Consider the following 18,401-nt stretch of genomic DNA (forward strand, 5'->3'; position numbering starts at 1 on the left):
ATGCCAAATTGTTATTCCTTATCCAATTACACTTACATAAAAACCATTAAGCACCTCTACCTACCCTTAACTCATTTCTTCTCAGTCATCCTTCATTCCCATTTAACCCTTTCTTCTCCCCACCTTACTTCCCCTACCCTCTTAATGCCACCAATGTTTCTATCTTAACCCCCTCCTGAAGGTGTCCCTGGACAAACCGGTGTGTTACCAGATCTCATGTGTCCCGATCCCCTTCAATAAACACACATCACACTTAATGACATTTGATGACCTTTATTAAACTTCATAAAGGTAACTTCATTAACTAATATTATTTATTAATTACAGCATGAACATAGTACAGTTGATATTAATCACAGAATAAGCATCCATGTAACTGTTACTAGGGCAGCATTCCTCGCTCATCCTATCCCAATAAGCAGCTTCCTTACCTCCACTCGCCTATTTTACTTATGAAGCAGCATCCCATCACTCACTTCATTTACCACTTACTGCATTAAACCTTTTATTTATTTATTTATTAATTTACTTATTTATTTATCTATTTATTTACTGCAGTTTGTTAAGTGGGAACGTCCACTGGCCCTAAATGAGCCCATTTCAGTGGAAGCCTGGGGAGAAAAGCTCCAGACAGAAAAACAATATTACAATATGCAGAAGTAAATAACACAAGTAGAGCATTTTAAGATATTTACAGTAATAACTAATTAATGTTCAAGTAGTACAATTCATGTGCAAGTAATACATCATATATGGAGACAATAGAAATATACATCCAATGCCTGAGTTTGAATCGGAAAGGAAGGGTGAGAGTAGGAACATTCCCAGAGAGAGGAGAGATGAGAGTGGAGAAAGGTTTTAAAGTAAGGGAGATTCTGGGTAGTTCTAATGTGAGGGGGGAAATGAGTTCCATAATCTAGCCAGGGAGAAGGATAGTCATAAAGGTTTGTAAAGTTCATGGAGATTTTGATTAGTGGATCTTAGTGTTCTGTGTGTCTGGTGGATTTTTAGGGTAGAGGAGAGAGAAGGACAGTTAGCAGGTTTAAAGATGAGCTTATGTGCTGTTGTTAGTTGATTGAGAGTTAGGTAGGTAGTTTGAGAATTCTAACCAGTTTAGGGCATGGAGGGAGTTGCAGTGATGAGTGGAGGATTTGGATCCTGTGGCAAATATGGACATTTTATTATAGCATGAAGACAATTTTGATTTCAGAGTTGAACGGAGATTAGTAAATAATGGGGCTCCATAAAGAAGAGAGGGGATGAGGTAGGTGGTGGATAAGAGATGTTTGGGTGAAAGAGAAAGGTAGTGTCTGTGACGATAAAGCATTCCAAGCTTTTGATTTTTTTTAATATTAGTTTGTAGGTGGATGTCGAATTTTAGCTGGTCATCAATAAGGACGGCCAGAAGTTTTGCATGTGGAATTATTTTAATAGAGTTCTTGTTTTGACTGAGTATAGAGAATGTTTTGTCCATAACAGTGTGTCTAGAAGGGGTGAAAATCATTATTTTGGATTTGGATGCATTGAGAGCTAGGTGGCTGTCTAGCATCCAGTATTAGGTGCAGGAGAAGGCCTCTTGAGTTAGGTTCATAAGTTTAGGGGAGAGTTTTGGCAGAGCAGATGATGGCAGAGTCATCTGCATATTGGACGAGTTTAGCATTAGGGATGTTTTGATAGAAGTCATTAATAAAAATATTGAATAGTAAGGGACCCAATATAGAGCCTTGAGGAACCCCTGTTGGAGTGTGCAGGAAAGAAGTACAGTTGTTCCACTTTACAGCTTGTTCCCTAGCTGATAGGTAAACTGGTGACTCAGTTGATGGAAGAAGAGGAAAGAGTCAGATGAGAGAGTTTGGAAAGGAGGAGCTTATGGGAGATAGTATCAAAGGCCATAGATAAGTCGAGGAGGAGGGTAGAAACTATGTTGCCAGAATCCCAGGCAGAGTTGATGATATCAAGGAAGGAGAGGAGGGCAGTGACGGCGCTATGTCCTGGTCTAAACCCATTTTGTGTTGGAGTCAATAGTTGGTTGTCAAGCAGGTAGGGTACAAGTTGCAGATAGACACATTTTTCAAGAATCTTAGAGATAGGGGACAGGATATCTATTGGGTGAAAGTCAGAGATTGTAAAGTTACTACCTCCTTTGTGGAGGGAGATGATGAAGGCTTTTTTCCAGAGGAGTGGTACATAGAACTGTTGGATGGAGCGATCAATTAGGACGGAGATGGGTAGAGCTATGCCAAAGGTAACTAATTTGAGAAAGTTGGATGGAATATTATCTGGGGCATTAAAACAAGGTTTTAGTTTTAGTAGGAGTTTTTTATAGTATGAGTAGGAATAGATGTGAGAGTGAAAGCAGAGGACTGAGAGTTATTGGAGGTTGAAACTGTAGTTTTGGATGTGTTGGAGGAGATATTATTTGGGAAAGATGAGGTAAGTTTGGCTATAAAATCAATGAAAAAGGAGTTGAATTGTGTAGCTAAGACAAGGTCAGGAGAGTCTGGGTCAGGGCCGAGGTTCTCTTCCTTGTCTGGACAGAGAATTGATGATATTCTACTCCAGAATTTTTTGGGGTTGGTTTTATGGTTGTTTTGAAGTTTAAGATAGTAGGATTTGCCAACCAAATAAGGAGCATCCTTACCTCTACTCACTTATTTTACTTATCAAACAGCATCCATCTGCTCACTTTTCTTTCCCAACTCATTGAAATGAACATCCAACACCAGAAGGGGAACAGAAGTGGACAAACCTGCCCCCCCCCCACCCACCAGCTTGACTAGGCTGTTTCCCCACCTTCCTACCAAAAGTTCCAACAAACCTTCGAAATACCCCTAAGTGTACGTAAAAAGATGGGAGCCAAACATCATTTGGACACTGGAATAGTCTCAACACTGATTCCCCAAACACCACTATCAACCTCTATGGCTTCTTTCAACTAATCACCACTCTTACTTACATCAATAAACAAACCAATCATGGCTCCACACTAGACTGGATGCTTACTTCTAACCCCAGCCCCTGTTACAACCCCTTAACTTTACTTGACAGCCTAAGTGACCACCATCCTATCTCTATAATAAGGTAGACACCCCAAATACGCAAACGCCAGCAGTACAAAGAACACCACAACCTCTGAAACTTTAATCCAGACTCTTTCAACCTTTCTCTCTCCATGATTAACTGGTCCTTCCTCCAAGACCTCCACGTGGAGGAAGCTGTCCAGGCCTTTAACAATATCTTCTTAACCACTCTCAAAAAAGCCAAGCCCCTACCAGGAAAATGTGAACCAAAACCCACTATGCCCCCTGGTTAACACAAACCTTCCATGAACTTATGAATAAAAGATATAGTGCGTGGAAAAAATGGAAAAAGACCAAAAACTATACCAACCTGCAACTACACAAAGAGCTCCATAACTTAACCAAAAACAAAGTCATTCTATTTAAAAAACACTTTAAAAAACCTTTAAACAATCCCCATTCCAATCCTCAAAAAGTCTGGCAATCAGTAAATAAGCTACTGCATCCTACTTGCCCTTTAATCCCAAATTCATACCTTAATTGTTCTCCCACAGACACAGTCTCCCTACTTAATAACTTCTGCATTGATTCCATATCCAACTTAACCAAAAATATCACCACTACTCATACAACTCCTTTCCCAAGTCATCCACACAACCCCTTTCTTTCTTAAACCCATCCCTACATGTTAAATCCAGTCACTTCTCTGCAAACTGCAGACATGCTCTCCATCTGCTGATAACCTGCCTCCTCATTTCCTAAAGCTTGCTGCCAGTGCCATTGCCTATTCCATCTCCATCTTAATCAACAGGTCAGTTAAGGAAAACACTGTTCCTAGTCTCTGGAAGAAATCCTATGTCATATTACAAAAAGGCGGCAACTCGAATGACCCCTCAGACATATTGCCATTCTGTCTCCTCTCTCAAAAATTCTAGAAAAATGTTTCATAAACAGCTTCTCCACTACCTCTTGCAAGAAAACCTTCTTACTCCCACACAACATGGCTTCCATCCAAATCACAGTACATCCACTGCTCTTATATCTTTCACAAATTTTATTGCAATCTCCTGTGACAACAACAAACTAGTCTCCTGCCTGTTTCTCGACCTCTCCAAAGCCTTCAACACTGTCTCTCACCATCTACTTCTATCCAAACTTTCCACAATCAGTCTCTCAGACTCTGTTCTGTCTTGGTTCTCTATTTATCTCTGTAATAGACTCCAGGCTATTAAATGGCAATCCAACCTGTCTCCTTTCCTACCTGTACAAAGTGGGGTACCTCAAGGCTCCCTCCTCAGACCCCTATTATTCAATATCTTCACTAATGACCTATACTCTTCCTGCCCCTCGCCTTTGTAATACAATATGCTGAAGATTCTACCATCATCTCCATGTCTGACAATATTACTCATCTGCACACCCTCACCCAAGAATCCCTGCACTCTGTTGAAAAATGGTTCAACTCCAACCAATTACTACTTAACCCAAAGAAAATCAAACTTTTACTGTTTCTTCCAAAATCTCTCTAACACCTTAAAGCTACCTTTACTCTCTCTTCCCTAAATAACACAATCATCTTTGTAGACTCTCACACAAAACATTTAGGATTTGTCGATGACCAGCTAAAATTCAACCTCCATATACAGCAATGTGTTACAAAAAACACATAAAAAACTAGGGAAGTTATACAGGCATAATAAATTTCTTGCCAGTGCTTCTAGATTATCTCTTGCACAGGCTTTTCTACTCCCAACCCTACTCTATGCTGCCCTCATCCTCACCTGCATCCAAGCTAACCATCTATCTAAACTGGGAATTACCTATAACAAAATTGCAAGATTCACCATAAACCAACCCTACAGCTCTCACCACTGCCTACCCTTGAAACATCTGCAGTGGCTGGAACTCCATCATCAAATCCTATTGCCCCAACTTCTCATGGGCCCATTCCATAATTCATGATCCCACCACCTGCCCTTCTCTATCCAACCTTATCCAGCCTTACACTCTCAACTGTACTGTCCGCAGTTCCCAGCAACACCTTCTACAAGTGTATAAACTCCATAAAAACATTGGTAAACTCTTCTACAGCTACTCTGAGACCACCGCTTGGAATAAACTCCCTCTCAGTATTAGACAAATCTCTAACCAAATATCTTTCAAAGCTATACTTAAAGATACCCTCCATTCAGCTTAGTATCTACCCCTACTCTACCAATACTATGGTACTAACATCTTGTATATATGTCCCAGTCTCACTGTATGCAACTTTGATCCCTATAATACTGAACTTACAAACTTGTTTCTCATCTGCTGCACATCTTACAACTACACATACCACTAATAGTATTGTTCCTAATTATGTATATTGCAGTTCTAGCATGTTGTCTCTACTCACTATTATACACATTGTAAATTTTATTTTTTCTTAGGCTATATTGTCAAGTGTACTTCTCCTTGCTATGTACAAACCTCTGTACAGTGAATATTCATTTCTATTTTCTGATTGTATATATCCAATATGCATGTATCTTACCCTATAAATAATCCTACATACAACATTTAATTACTATTTCTGTTAAGGAGCTTTTCTCCTCTGGTCTCCTCTAAAAAGGGGCTACTGGCCCAGTTATACTAACCCAGTTAACAAATGTCAAATAAATAAATAAATAATAAATATCATACTTTCTGAACCAAAACGGGATCCCTGTCATAAGTCTCCCAAAGCCCTACCATATAAATACCCAAAACAGCCAGCTACCTAAGTGGCTAAAGTTAAACAGCTGATGCATATCTCGCGCCAAAGCAATGCCACTACCCTTGCATAACATCTGTAAATTAAACAAATTTTCATTTATTCTAATTACCAGCATTAGCTTTGTAATTAGTCCTAGGTCATTACCTACCAAATGTACCACCAGAACTCAAAGAAGCCCAGTATCACCAAAAAGAAAAACAATGTCACTGGTATGCCATCATATCTAACTGCAGCTCTCTTATTCCTCCCAATGAATATAAAAATTACCAAAATAAATTTTTTCTTTTCTAGTGGATCACACAGTAATCCTGCCATCATACCTACTATCCCATTATAAGGCAAAAAGCAAATGCCAACCAAAAGCCAACCTGTTAATGACTCCAATACATCCATGAAGCAACACCCACACAAACTGTAGTCCAATGACCCTCCATTTACCAATGCCAACCCTTGCAACCAATTTAGCCAACAGGCAATGTCTGCCAATCTTCACACTGTCAAACTTACCCTCACCCTTCAAGCATGAGCCACCGTCCAAGATGTAGTAAATTAACACAACCCTGTCACCCATACAATTTTAGACATCACAGCTAATCCGCCTTGACCAAATGAAATGTCTCACCTTATTCACAAGCCCAAACCACATAACTCAACAATCAGTCCCACCAATCCCCTACCCCTGACAGCTGTAACACAATTTGACAAAGCTAGCAATATCCCTACCATATGTGTTACTTATAAAACCTGCTCCAAACTCCTACAATAAGCATCTAATCTTTCTAACCCAACCTGACATGCCTCGACTAGCAGCACCAGCAATGCATACCACTGCCATATCAACCAAGTGAAAATGGACCCTATTCCTCCTAACTTGTCCTGCTAAAACATTGATGCCTGTTAGATTGAAACCATCTCCAAAGTCCCATGTCCCTCCTCCAATCACTCTACCCTTCAGATGGACAGCAAGCCACAAACCAATCCCCCCAAATGTATGCCCCAACCCAATCCTCCTGCCATATTCGTAAGCCATTGAAAATCTGTATGAACAACCCAATGCATCACCAACACTCTACATCCTTAATCCATAGCTTGGATTTCCCCTTTAAAACTATTTACCAGTTTCTCACCTTTACATCCAATAATAAAGCAAACCCTAAACATCTGTTAGAAGAACCTAAACCATACCCTGCCTAATCCACATAACTTCAGTCTTGCCACTGTAACACCTAGTTCCTACCTATCTCCAAACACACTCATACCTACACTGCTCCATCAAACCCTACCTACTCTTAAAAGTCACACATATAACGTACTACTTCCTATCATCCTAAAGGAAAGATTATCATGCAAACTGAATAATCTACCCATCCCCCATTCCTACTCCACCAAAGCTCGACATTACTTCGTACCTATGTAAGAGACAAATAGTCCTACAAATTGACCCCAACACTCCTTGATTCAATAGAAAATCCTTAAGATAACCCCATCTATTATCCATGAACCAAAGATAGCCTGCACAATTCAGGCTGCTGCAAACTCAATTAACTAACATGCCTTCCTGTTTGTCACATGTACAACTAAATACCTACCCACACACTTCAAACAAGTGTGTGAAACCTACATACCACCCACAAACATACCACAGCCCTGACCCCCCTAAATTAGGAAAACTGGCAAGGCCATGGCCGTATCATACTGCAACCAAACCGCCATGCACTACATAAAGCCAAACATGTAAGGAAACTTAGTACCCAGAGGTCAGAAGCCACTAAAGCCTCCAATTCTTACATACTGTTTGAAGTTCCGGATGCCATCAGACTAACATCATCCACAGCAATGAAGTCACATATCCTTGTACTCCTCAATTCCAAACCCTTATTCCCAGTAAAAGCAAAAGGTGAAAAGACCCCTTCATTGCCCTTGGGGCTTGCCTAACTGATCAATCATAGAGATCCTAAAACCACCCCAACATCAATTGTAATGATGCTACAACATCTGTTCATGGCCCCAAAATCCCCATAATTAAACTTAACACCTGCATCACTAAGCCCATGACGTATCTCATCCTTACTAGTCCCCGCAGTACTCTCATACCACACAAACTCACATGCCGAAGTAAGCAGATAAAATGATATCACTACCTGTGACCTCACTCTGTGTAGCTCCAGCAGTTAAAAACCCTTTTACAGCAACATCCATCACCTGATAAGACCACTTCCTTTGGACCACTGGCTGATACGAACTCTGTGCTGATACCATCTTTGAGCTCATTACGTAACACTCCAGCTGCTGAAACACCCATCATAGAACCAACATGTGTACATCAGTCTGTAAAAGTAAACACAACTGTAAATCCTAAAAAAAAAAATAAATAAATACAAAAATCAAAGGTTAAAAGGGGGGGGGTGCCAAATCCTGTACCCTGTGAACTAAAGCTCACAACCTGAAAGTAAAGCAGTATCCAGTTCCACCCATAAGAAATATTAACAAGGCCATAATTACCAGTGGGACCATAACCCACAAACAGGACAATCTGAACATATTGTTGCTACACATAGAGCTCTCTGATACCATGAATTTCTGCTGGATCATTTTAACCACATAACAGTCCAAATGTTGGGTTGGGAACTAATTTACATGCACTAGAAAACAAATGCTTTACCTGCATCAACCACCAAGACATGAGTAGCAAAAAATAATCACACCAATCCCCCATTGTCTGTATCTTTCGTTTTGCCATTAGTAAGCCAAAACTTCCCAACCTCACCAATTTCTATAAACATGGCAGGGCAGAACCAAATTTCTAATCTTATCACTATCACTGTAAGCCCACATTATGACCTTTAGTTGCTATTTCCCCTTCTTTGCCATACTATTGATGCCTGTAAAATTGAAATTTAAGATGACACCTTCCTCTTGGTAATGAATTACAGTGTTAAACTTTGTCAAAGTGTATCTCTTCAGCTGGATAACCCCCATTTTTTTCTTTTTTTGTATATAGGGAGGGATAGGTTCCTGACCCAGAGACTCCCTGACTCTGGAATAGACTGCCCATACATGTCAAGCAGAGCACCTCTTTGGCCCTCTTCAAAAGGAACCTTGACGATTGGATGGGAGAAAGGAAATTCACCCCAGGGACCATGTCAGTCGCACTGCTAGACAGGGGTCCAGGAAGTAAATAGTGTGGGAAGAAATAGTCAGAGAATTGTTATGACTAGGCTTGTATAGCCTAGTACCAAAATATGAACCTATGAACCTTTATGTGGCAAACGTCTGGTGATGCTGTTCTAGGTATGGTCAGTGTGGCTGAGCATTGTGACATCCTGGCATTGTAAATAGTATGCCCTGGAAGCCTGAACTAAATTATGTACATTCTGTGAGGATATGGAGCATTGAGAGGGGAAGGCCCCAACACTTCAGCCCACCATCCTCCCATAACAGTTATTCTACACCGTGCATGGGTGGTGAACTACCATGACTCATGCAACTGAAAGCCCATGAAACAATTGCTGATCATTTCATCCACACTGTGGAGAATCAATGCAAAATCCACGGCCACAGAGCAGCCCAAACCCAAGAAAGACAAAACCAGAGAACCACATCCAAAAATGATGCTGTCAAAAACAACTTAAGCAACCAGCAAACTGCTGGCCACTCCAACCAAACAACAAAATACACCCCGACCAACCCCATCGACACACTCTCTTCAAGCATGACAACCCACCCCTGCTTTCCCCACTAATCTGTGTGCACAATCCAAACCGCTCATCCACCACAGAGGAGACACAGCCATGATCCACTTGAAATATTGGATGTACTTTATGTGTGTTTTCAGTCGTTATTGGTTTTCCACTTGAAATAAATTTGGTTTACATTGTTTTTTCATGATCCACACCACCCAAAGACCCGTAACTGTAAACAAAGTCATCCCAATTCCCTGCACACCGCCAGACCTCTGCAACACTGTCCAGACCTTAAACACCCAACCATACCAGCAGAAGGGTCTCTCCTCATCTTTCCTGCATGCTATCTGTGTTGTCCCACCTGCCTGCATGAGACCCAATGCCCAGACTAATAGCCACAGAGAGAGAGGTGCCAACACTTGATACACTATCTGTACCAATATAAAATGGGAAAAGTGTGTGTGTGCGTGGGGGGGGGGGTAATCATTATGCTTTGTGATGGCTAAATCTTATTTAAGATATTCACTTTGCTGCATTGTACAGTAAGATAAACAGGGAATATCCATGCTGAGAACTAGTCAGTTACCACTGATGCTATGGGCTCCCTATATTTTTATCTTACAAGACACAGAAATGGAGTGCAGGAGTGCATGCCCAATGTGTTATTAATAGTAGATGAATTCATTGTGAAATAAGTAAGATTTCTCATAGAATGTACTGTCTAGTTATTGAAGAATAAATTCATTTTGTTCAAAATGAATTTTATTCCAAAACTGAGAGTGAAAGAAATGAGGATATGTACAGCAACAAGTATGTAGCTAACTTTGTCATGGCATTCTGAGAAGATTATTTATACAGCAATCTAATGCTGGATACGATCACACTTTATTGTATTTTTATAATTATCATTTTTCTCATTTGGATAAGGAATGATGCAGGACTGTAAGTGTCCCTTGAATTTATTAATGCCACTACAGAATATTTAGTATTCACCATGGTCAGAGGCATGAAAGAGGTGACACTTCTGCATGAAAAATAAGGAAGTGGGTAATGACAGTATGGTAAATATTGGGATTCAGGCACCTAGGCGGTGCGACACCCACCTGTGAGACAGCTGGATGTGGACACATGGCAGGATGACAATTTAACTGCAGTGACAAAGGACTGTGGACAATTCCCTGTCAAAATTGAGGGAACCCCTACACCCAAACCACAGGAGGCACATACAAACCACCACAGTGATACACTATGTACCCCCTTAGAAGCCACCATGTGCAATTGTTAGTGGAACATCTTGATGGGATAGCATGCCACGTGGGCAGGAAAGTGGTACCATGAAACCCGTGTGCTATGGGCAAAGCCTTTATTAATTGAATATACAATGTGATGTGTGTTGTGCTTGGTGCATACGAAATCCAGACAGTATCATAATTTGTAGAAATGTGCCACAGCACGGAGGAAATCCTGCACATTAATGTAGTCACACTTATGTTGTAAGATGTGCTTTAGGCAATGCTCCCTTACTACAATAGCCTTCCTACGTGGTGTTACAGGCATCCCCCTCAGAAGAGATTCACGTTGGGTATCTGTCAAGTTCTGCTCCTGCTGCAGAACACACAGAAGGTCAGCTAGCTGTACAGTAGGGCGATCCAGTAATACCTTCAGCCGACGATGCCATGCCTCCACCTGGTTGTTAGTACGTGGGAAGTCCATCTCAGAGACAATGGACACATTCCAAAACCACATAGGGTATGACGATGGCATTCGTGTTTGTACTGAACAGCGGGATGCATACTTGCGTGGTCGGCCTTGGACATAATGATGGTCTAGAAATACGCCAGTTGGCTGAGCACAATCCGGTAAGGAAGCCACAATGTCCAGAAATGCAGGGACAACATCATCCAAAGGTAGGAATGCCAATGCTATCAGCTTGCGGATGGCAATGGAGAAAGCAGTGTCCGTGCCATAGAGGGTGACAAGGTGGTGATGCTGGATCTGGCACCAGATGATATGTCCAAAATGGAATAGGCATCCCTTCAGAATACTCCTAGGGAATGCTTTCCGGCTGGCATGAATTGCTGCCTTCTCAAAATCAGTCATAATATACTGTGGTGACAAAGTGCATCCCTGTTCAGCAGCCATACCCCTCAGCACCTCCCACAAAGTGCTGTATGCAGACTCCGACTTCCGTGTCATGAGACAGTACACCAGGGGTACGATCCTCATTGAGGTGGGGGTGCCAATACAGCCATGTAATGTATATAGCTGGTGACATATATCAGCCCGTGTGGGAAAAGTGCCATCACCAAGAATGATGTCGGACCTGCACAGGTCAGTCAGGTTCTGTGTTGTAGTAAGTACTACCAAGGAAGCAGTACCATCCATATCCGACCTTCTACAAAGGATGAAGCTGCCACTACGGAGTGGATACTGGCTGGCATCAATATCTGCAAGAGTTGCTGGAGATGTAGCCATGGATGCCCGTGCCTGCTGCCGTACCCTGGTGATGCTTCTTCGAAGGGTTGCACGACAAGGCATCTCCTGCAGTACATTGTCATCTGCTGTGCCTAGCACACTCTGCATTACCAAGCTTGGCAATTCATTACCAGTTACCACCCTCTGCCGCAGTTCTGCTCGCAGTGTAGCCACTTGTGCCATTGTTGCATCCGGGCTGTGCTGGTGTGGCAGTGATTTCAGCAATTCCTCACCCTCTTCCTGGTGAACAGTGATGGCACGTCCTCTGCATGCCTTCACTCTCCGCTCACTACATGCCCAGTACCATTTTGGTGGTGTCTCACGTTTCAAATGGTAGAGGTACCCCTCCACCACCAGCATGGGTTTGCCACGTTGGCTGGGCACTGTGCTGTATCTGTTGCCAATCAGACCGGGGCTATACAGATACATACATTCCAGCATGGTAGCAACACTTGTAGATGGTCTCTCAGAATCCATCACAGCCGGTGGAGCTTGGTATGGGATATACTACTGAACTTGGAGCAAGTCCCTTCCAGACAGTAGGTCACTCGGTTTACACCTCCTTGTCTTATACCGTGTGTATTAACTCTGTCTGTCACAGTGGCCCTGTACAGCTATGTGCACTCCAACCGTCTCTGACTGCCTCTTCACTATGGTTTCAATGACTGCAGTTAACACATCCCTGGGGTTGCCATATGCTTGTACTCTGTTTGGAGTCCACGATGCCTAATTGCAGCACAGGTTCTGTGTGTACTGCACCAGCCCCCTTTAACTCCCAGTTGTTGCTGCTAGCCAATCATGGTATAGGGCCTGGTTTCTGTTTAAGTGGCAGATGTTGCATAGGGAGGTACCTCTGTCTTGCACCCTTGTCTTCCTACATGGGACTGCGTACTTGTCTATACTCCTGTTACAGGGACAACTTGACGTGTTTAGCAAAACCTGCATGTCTTACACTAAAGTGGAGTGGGAGATGGGTTACAGCTACTATATCTCCTGCTACTGGGTTAGTATGTCATGCTTTACCAGGTTGGCATGTTTACACTTAACACTGCACTCAGGGGCTCTAGCAGGATAGGTACTGTTTGTTGCAGGCATGCCTGTTATTTGGGTTTGTCCTATACTACAGAGCCTCTGCTGTGACATGCTTACTACTAGTACACAAACAGGTGTTTCCCTAGGTTATAGTGTGTGTGGACTATTGACTCTGACACTGCTTTGTCAGTACCTTTAAGGGTTTAGCCTGACACATGACCTGCTATTCTATGCAAATGAAGAAAATGGAAGGTGCAAAGAAGATACTAATAACACAAAAATGCCTATGCAGCATTTCTCAGGGTAAAGTGTGCTGTGCATTACTCTACGTGATGGGGATTTTACTTCCTGCTTCTCGAGGACTGTTTGCTGTGTTTGCGTGGACAACTGGGGCTGTGACAGTAAGTACTTGTTTAATATCTGCTTTTGCATCAGTTTTGTAGCACTACCATTGTGCCGTTTATCGCCCCGATCAGCGTGTGTTTGCCGGCCGTGTACACTATGTGTTGACAGCCTGCGTGTTTGCTTTAGGGCCGTCTGCTTTTGTGTGTTTTCCCACCGCCGTAGCTTTCCGCATCGTATCTACATTTTGGCAGCACCGCTCTACGGTTTAGCGGTGCTGCGGCCTTCTGGTTTTGGCAATGTAGCTCGCGGGCATTTGTCTCACGATCTACATGCCGGAACCCTAAATACTGTCAGTTACACAAACACAAGAGTTATTCCTTCTTCCATTACTAATATTCTTTAAAGACAAGGTGACAGAGTACTTTAATCACATACAAAAGTGCCACTGTGTAGCAGAAATGGCAAAATTAAGCCCCAACTGACAAACAGACAAAGCACCTAAACCCTCTGCCAATGGAACATTCAGTCCTAAACCTGGTCACCCGCAATCCTCCAAGGATGGAACCATCATGCAGACAAACCTTCCCTTTTTTTATTTTTTGTTATCATTCAGAGAGACCCAACCCACCACGAGCAGGCACTGCACCCAGCTGCCTCCAGAGTGTGCTCCAAGCCTGTGAAAGCACCCAAAACCCACACCAAATGGCAAGCACACAGCAGGAGCAACAAGACACCAATCCTAACCACCAAAATCACTGCGCTTCAGCCCCAAATAGGTAAAATAGAACCAATATCCGGATTAGGACCACTTTAAGTATTGATCTTACAAACTTAGAAAGCTGGCAGAATAACAGACTTTGCATTACCATGAATTTCCTGAAGGGTACTTTTTCAAATTTTAATGAGTTGTCACTAATCTGCCCAAACCACAATGCCATAAAAAGTAGAGTAAAAACATGAGGCAAAATCTGGAACCCCAACAAACATCTGTACTCCACCCAACTCAGACCAGCCAACCTCACTCTCCCACCTATACAAGATCAAAATGCCTGAACTCACACCAAACCCTGCAACAGCCAGCACCACAGTGCAATGCAACACAGTCAACAACAAATAAGCAAAGGGGGGGACTACTGCTATGCCCCTAAACAAAGCCAAGCATAGCCTAAACCCTTGTGAGCAAGCAATACCCACCTCTTCCATAGACAATTATGCTAAGGCCTACCTGACCACACCAGTACCTACAGGTCATCTCGGATGTAGAACATGCCATAGCAAGTTCATGCCAAAATGTGATTCCTTATCCAGTTACACTTACATAAAACCCATTAAGCCCCAACCTACCCTTACCTTATTTCCTCTCAATCATTCTTCATTCCCGTTTAACCCTTTCTCTCCCCCACCTTACTTACCCTTCCCTGTTAATACCACTATTATTTGTATCTGAGCCCCTAATGAAGATGTCACTGGACAAATTGATTTGTTACCAAACCTCATTTGGTTACAATAACTGGCTACATCATTGGTGTCATCCCGGGGGACCAGTATGTATCAGCAATGGAAGAGATACTCAGCAGTTTAACAAGCTTTGCTGATGATGACCTTAATCTCTCATTCCAAGCCTTCTGCATATTGGCTAAAGCCTTTGCTGCCCCATAGTGTTTTTTTAGGTACAGTACATTTAAACGACACTCCAGTGGATCAAGAACACAGAACCAAAACTGAATCACCTTAAGGTACTTCTCCTCATTCCCAGTAGCCTCAGCAATAAAATGCCCATTCTTGAGGCCATCCTACATTTGGAAAACATCTATGTTTGTGTAACTACCAAAATATGGCTTAAATTTAAAGAAAGTACTCCCTCCATAACTGAGTTTTGTGCCTTTTATGCCTTCAGGACAAGGATGGAAACTGTGGTGGCAGGGTATCTACATTTGTCAAGGACCATATGATCTCCTGGCAGATTTCTAACACCTACAAAAAGAACTCAATGAAATTCAAGTCACTGCAGATAGAACACATTATACATTTCTAGTCTGTTATAAGACACCCTGCTCATCCAGTACTGATCATAACATACCTACCTTGATCTCGCTATCAACAAAAATTCCATTATATAAGGTGATTTTAATGGTTTACTATCAAAATGTTGAAAATCAAAATAATTTTCCACCTTTTGGTAGAACCAGTTAGCCAAAATTGGTAATGATGAATTACCAAAATTTTGAAAATGGTAACATGGAATTGACATTTGAAAACCGGATGTTCCAATGTCCAAAGTCTGTGTTACTGGTAATGATTTTGCAGGGGGACAAGCCTCCCTGCACTCCCCATTTGGGTTTCTGTGCCCCCCAGACCCCATGCATATTATATTTTCCAACTCAGAGATCGCACTACAGTGAGAAAAGGGTACATTTCCCAGTCCCCACTGAAGTGCGATCTGTTTACAGAAAGTTGATTAAAAATTAGCAAATGCACACTACCATTCCTTAATGCAAAATTGAACATTTTCCACATCGGCATTATGAGAACTTGAAAACAGCCTTTCAGCCTTCCAAAGTTCAAGTGCTGATCTATATTTTGATAGTAAACCGATTTTAACTACCCATTAATAAAATGAAAAACCTATTCCTCCAATGTATAGTATGACTAGAAGTACATAGACATAACAAACAAAAAATGTCTGGAGAATATATATATATATATATATATATATATATATATATATATATATATATATATATATATATATACACACACACACACACACACACGCACGCACGCACGCACACACACACACACACACACACACACACACACACACACACACACACACAAACACACACACATTTACAGTGAATATATAAACACCCTTAAACTAATACTTTGTTGAAGCACCTTTTGATTTAATTACAACATTCAGTCTTCTTTGGTACACACCTGCCATCAGTTAAAGAAACTCCTATTAATCCCAAATAAAGTTAAACTGTCCTAGTAGGATTTTCCAGACATTAACTCAGTTGCCTGCTACAGCCAAAGCCATGGTTCATGGACAGTTTACAAAGCATCAAAGGGATCTCATTGTTGATAGGTATCAGTCAGGAGAAAGGTACGTAAAAATTTCCACAGTATTGGATATACCATGGAACACAGTGAAGACAGTCTTCAAAAATTGGAAAAAATATGGGACAACAGTGACATTGCAAAGAATTGGATGTCCTTCCAAAATTGATGAAAGTCAAGACAAAAACTGGTGTGGAAGGCTGCCAAGAGACCTGCAGCAACACTGAAAGGGCTGCAGGAATTTCTGACAAGTGCTGGTTGTGTACTACATGTGACGACAATCTCCTGTATTCTCCATATGTCTGGGCTACGGGGTAGGGTTGCAAGATGGAAGACTTTTCTTACACATTAAAACATCCAGACCCAGATAAAATATGCAAAACAATACATCAAGTCTGCCAAAAGCATGTGGGAAAATGTCCAAAAAACCTTTCCTGAGGCACAACACAACTGTAAGGAGCAGACCTTTTATTAAACACACAAAACTGAAGACAAAATCAATAAAAACGTTCAGTAAGCACTTTCACATTCTCTTGAGTGCTTCATCAGACTGTTAAATGAACCAAACCATTTTCACATTTAAATACCAATGCAGTCTCATCATCTACCAATCATCATTGTATCTTACTTTATGACATCAGCACTTAATTAATTAGAATCTTCTTGTTGAAAATCATGTTTAAAACCATATTAAAACAATTCTCAATGTTGAGAACAAATATTTGATTAAAAATAAAAACATGAGTCTCATACAACTTAGAAAGTATATGTATGTCTCAAAACATATATATATATATATATATATATATATATATATATATATATATATATACTTAGAAACATATAAACATATATATTTAAAAATACACTTTCCAAGTATACATGTATGCTATTTATAAAACATAAAATATCCTATGAAAAGTTAAATATAAACACCCTAAATTAATAGAAATTTATCTTGGAATAATAATAAATGTAGAAGCTGTCTTAAAAATATATATATTCAATGCTATATATATAAACGGTGTTAGTGTTTATTGTCTCTCGCTATCAAGAATGGTTTCATGGACACCCTATCATTTAAACCAGATAGTCTGTCTGCTTGTAGCCTCATAATCCATCTTGTCTCTCTTTGTTCAGTGTAATTATTGTGATCACCTAGCCTAATATTTTTATATAAAAACTCAATGATGATTGGTAGATGGTGAGACTGCATTGGTATTTAAATGTGAAAATGGTTTGGTTCATTTAACAGTCTGATGAAGCATTTGAGAGAATGTGAAAGCGCTTACTGAATGTTTTTATTGTTTTTGTCTTCAGTTTTGAGTTTAATAAAAGGTCAGCTTCTTATAGTCATGTTGTGCCTCAAGAAAGGTCTTTTGGATTTTGATTCTATATTTCATCTGAGGCAATTTACCCTTAGCGATTTATTCGTTTTGCTCAACTTATGTGGGAAAATGTGTTATGGTCTGATGAGACCAAGGTTGAACTTTTCGGCCACAATTCCAAAAGGTATGTTTGGTACAAAAACAACAGTTTACATCACCGAAAGAGCACCATCCCCATGGTGAAGCATGGTGGAAGTGGCAGTATAATGCTTTGGGTTGCTTTTCTTCAGCTGGAACTAGGGCTTTTGTTCAAGGTGGAGGGAATTATGAACAGTTCCAAATACCAGTCACTTTTGGCCTAAAACCTTCAGGCATCTGCTAGAATATTTCACCTTTGAACATGACAATGACCCCAAGCATACATCCAAATCAACAAAAGAATAGCTTTAGCAGAAGAAAATTAAAGCTTTAGAATGGCCCAGCCAGAGCTCAGACCAAAATCAAATAAAACATCTGTGGGGTGATCTGAAGAGGGCTGTACACAAGAGATGCCCTTGCAATCTGACAGATTTGGAGTGCTTTTGCAAGGAAGAGTGGGCAAATATTGCCAAGTCAAGATATGCCATGCTGATAGACTCCTACCCAAGAAGACTGAATGTTGTAATTAAATCAAAAGATGCTTCAACAAAATATTAGT

This window comes from Protopterus annectens, chromosome 10.part0 (assembly GCF_019279795.1).
Source record: "Protopterus annectens isolate FY-2018-M chromosome 10.part0, PAN1.0, whole genome shotgun sequence".
Lineage (NCBI taxonomy): Eukaryota > Metazoa > Chordata > Ceratodontiformes > Protopteridae > Protopterus > Protopterus annectens.